At 46.4% G+C, this 4,288-nt stretch overlaps 1 protein-coding gene across 2 annotated transcripts in view; it reads right to left on the bottom strand.

Annotated features, from left to right (window-relative positions):
• Dner (delta/notch like EGF repeat containing) overlaps positions 1 to 4,288 on the bottom strand; it is a 340,243-nt gene that overhangs the window by 165,351 nt on the left and 170,604 nt on the right. The window lies entirely within an intron of this gene.

The raw sequence follows: 4,288 nt of genomic DNA on the forward strand, positions 1-4,288 counted from the left end.
ACACAGGTGGATTAAGCAGGCCAGTGGGGAGTGGCATGAGCTGGACCCCAGAGAACAAGGGGGTGAAATAGGGGGGTCAGAAGCAGAAGAGGCTGTTTGTGTCTGCCCATCTCACTGCTCTGAAATAAGCAAACCAAGGCCTGCAAATTGACTAAGAGCCTAGAAAACAAGCAGGTGCTTTCCTAGTGAAAAAAAGCTCATAAGGGGCGCTGGTACTGGGCAGACGGGTCTTACGAAGGATAGTGTTTCCCCCTTGGCCACAGGGCTGCAGAACATGAACAGCAGGTGCTGCCAAACAGTACAGAAAGCCCTTGGCTTGGGTCGCGGATCAGGTGAAAGAACTCATTCACAAGAACGAAGCATGCACAAGTACATGCTCATGCACACATACACAAACACACACACACACACACACACACACCCAAACCTGTGACTTCAACATAAAGAGAGAGGTACCACAAGGAGGCTGGCCTGCAGGAGCCAGAAAAAGAAGCACTTTCTCAGGTCCAGGCCCACAGCAGGAGGGCAGATTTAGACCTGTTCAAAAGAGGCTTTGAGACCAGGCCAGATCTACTTTCTGTCAAGGCAGAGTCTAGGAGTCAGCTCTAGCACCCTGTCCTCATTGCCTCAGAATGAGGGCTTCCTTCTGAGAACCACACCTGATACCACTTGCACACGTGCATGCATACACACACACACATGTTCATGTGCCAACTTTATCCTTTCTACACTCCTCAACATGTGTCTTTTACTATCAACTCTATGTAGCCTGAAATGATTAAACAATACTCTGGTTTAGAAGAAAAGAAAACAAAGATGTTGTGCATTTGCCCTTAGAAGTCAGCAAAAACGGGGCAAAGGGATTGTGCACCATCTACTTTGGGTTCAGAGCTGCCCAACTGCCCAGCCTAAGGCATCGGCATCTGAGTAAGGAGTCTAGGAAATGACTTTTTGTCAGGAGACTCTGGCTATTCTCAGGAAACAAAAATGTAAAAACTCCCTCAACCTTGAAGACAATGCATTCAACTGGGTAGAAAGGACAATGGTGAATTAAAAGAACGTGGAATATTTGTGCTGATTAATTTAATGTATCAGTTTGATCAGGCCCAGATATTTGGACAAACATTCTTGATATTCTATGATGTTGTTTTTAGATAAGATTTACAGTGTGCACCCGCGTGCGCGCACGCACGCGCGCGCGCGCGCGTGTGTGTGTGTGTGTGTGTGTGTGCAGTACTGGGAATTGAACCCAAGGCCTTTGCACTGAACTATGTCACTGGTGCTTTTTTATTTTTTATATTGACATCGTCTCTCACTAAGTCCCTAAATTGCCAAGGCTGGGCTGAAACTTGTGATTCTCCTGCCTTATTCTCCCAGAGTGCTGGGTCACAGGCCTGTGCCACCACATCCAGTTGATATTTACATTTAAATCAGTAGATTTAGAACACAGATTGCTCTACATAATTTGGGTCGCCTCACCCAATTAGTTAAAGATAGAATAGAATGAAAGGCCAAGCATCCCAGGCAAAAGAGAATTCTGCCAGCAGAGGGGCTTCAAACTTCTCGGGCAACATCCATTTTCTTCAGGCCAAGAGCCAACAGCCTTTGAACTGAACTGTAACTCTTCCTGCATGTTCGGTCTGCAGGCTTCCGGCATCACAGTCTGAACTCTTCAAGATGCCACAATTGCATCAATCAATCCCTACATCTGTCCTGTGGTTCCATTTTTCTACAAAATTCTTACTAACCCAAACTCTTGACTTTGAGAGACAAAGTCCATGAGATACAATTTGGATCTCAGAAGGCTTAAGGGTCAAACCAGCAGAGCACCCCATGTAGACCCCCATCGCTCACCCATAGGAAAGTTAAGCCTCAGTCATCAAATAGGCAACACTTGGAACCATAACAACCTCAGTGACAAAGTTCAGGGAGAGAACTAGGTAGTGGCCAACAGTCAAATTATTTTCATAAGGAGAAGGAAAGGTCAAAATCAATCTTTGCAACAAAAGCAGTTTTCAAAAATAGGGAGCTCCTGCCAAAGCAAAATAGTAAACGCTTTTTAAAAAGTCTTCCCAGAAAAGAGCAATATCTGAGAAGAGGAAGCTGCACCTCTATCACAAGCAACCTCTCAACTTGAAATTGTGAAATATCCCCTCATCAAAGCACATCTGACAGGAAAGAAATAAGTTCCATTGCCCAATGAGAGTGGTGAGGAAATAACAGAATTGCTTTTATTTTGATGGATCATGTAATAAAATAGTATAAAATGATTAGAAATGATAAAATTAAATCACCAAATACAGTTCTATTTGTTTTGTGCTATGGGGTGGATTCTTGCATTGAGTGCAAGGTTGGACAATATAACTCCCAATTTTTTAGGAAACAATAAAAGAAAGAACTACAATGATGATAATCTTTTATTGCTGGGAAGCCACTCCTGAGCCATGGTCACTGCCCTAACAACAACCATAAAAGGTCACAGGAACTCAAGTGACACCAAATGGCCCACTTTCTTCATACCCTGCTCCTGCTGGGGGTAGCTCTAGCCACAGACATTTCTCTTCACACTAACAGTGTGACCCAAGCTATGAGATCTGCGAATGCGCATGGCGACCCCAGCCTGAGGCCCGAGGGCTTAAATCAAATCACCACTATTCCTACATATTCACAAGTAGCAAATGCAGAATCAAGGACATTGGAGACTCCACACTGTAGAAACAAGTGCCCTGGCGAGGGGGGGAGGGGGGGTAAGGGGGTGGTAGAGCAGAAGGTGAAGGGAAGATGTGAACTCAGAGGTCCCCAAAGCTCTTCAAAGAAGCTGCTGCTGCCCCAGATGAAGATGTGCTTCCCTGAAATGACCCACTACAATGAGTGCCAGTTCTTCAACAAAGCTTTTGAGTCCTATTTTCAGGTTTGGCAAGGCTTGCTGAGTCGCCCGCCAGATGCTCCGTACCTTTCTGCCTTTCTGACCAGTCAGTTCTGAGCCCCAGGCAGAGCACTGTGGCTGCAGCTGTCCCTGGGCTGGCTGTGTGCCACACCACACATGCAGTACCCAACCATGGTGACTGTCTTATGAATTCAGTTTTCCCAGAAGGGCCAGCTATTAGAAAAAAAGGCTTTGACCATCAAAACATCCAGGAATAGCCCTCTGTTCCTCATCAGGGAGGAACCACTTTTGCCAATATTGTGTCTTTCAGAGCTAAATGGCCTCAAAATAGTTGGAAGGGAACAGCGAAAGTGCACTTGGGGAAGATCTGGGTGCCTCCTATTCTGGCCACTGCAAGCCCCCACACCCCCACTTTGTGCAGTGGCCCTCCCAAGTCTCTATCTTCATCTCTTCTGGGACCTCTTTATCAGCCAGAGCCCCCATCACTTCCTTGCCTTTCCCCAGTTACGCTGCACCCCCCTAGCTTTGACTCACAGCAGTTTTCTTCATTCTGTTCCTCCATCAAATGCACTGCTAGATGAATTTCGCTCCAGAAAAAGGGGCAGGCTTGTCCAGATTGGCAGACACACAGGTTCTGGATCTCAAGACCAGGCTTAGCTTGATGACGGTGGCCTTCACTGGCTTCACCTCTTGGCACCCCCAGTCCCTCTCACTGTCCGAAAAGCAGGGACACATCTTTGGCTCACTTTCTACTTTTATTCCTTCTCAAACATTTAGCAGAAATTATCACTTCCACTGCTGTCTTGGGATCCTGCCACCTCCTGTGTCTTCTAGGTAATAGCTTACAGGAAAATGGTCTATTTAAACAATTGCAATGGCATACCCATGACAGCAAAATCATGGGGCTTCCAAGGCAAGAAGGGCAGTATTTATAAGCTTCTAGCATCCCTTTGGTCCATTAACCCTGCTCTCTTTGCTCATCAAACTTCATACTACTATTATCAAATGTGTCAAAGTTGCCACAAAGATGGGTCAGACATGAAAGTTTACCTGTTCTGCCCATAAAATCAGCCTAAAGCAAACTAAATTCTCCTTTAGAGCAAAGGATGCCCCTAACAGGTCAGGGGCCCCCCCATGCGGGGCACTGACCCACTGTTAGGGAGCTTCAGATGGAGCCTGCAGTCCACCTGCCCATGTGTTTGAAGAGAGCCCTATCCCAGGGGACATGGACCCCAGTGACTGCAATGATGTTGTTCTCACTCCTGTCACTAACCCTAAACCAAAAAGCCAAAGAGAAGGCACTCAGTCCCTGTCCCATGTGGCTTCCTTGTCCCATGCTCCATGTGAGTTTGTTCCACACCCATGTGGCCACGATGGCTAAAGAAGAAGAACTGCCAATGA

The sequence above is a fragment of the Octodon degus genome, unplaced genomic scaffold (genome assembly GCF_000260255.1).
Source record: "Octodon degus isolate 3935 unplaced genomic scaffold, OctDeg1.0 scaffold00089, whole genome shotgun sequence".
In the NCBI taxonomy this organism is placed as follows: Eukaryota; Metazoa; Chordata; class Mammalia; order Rodentia; family Octodontidae; genus Octodon; species Octodon degus.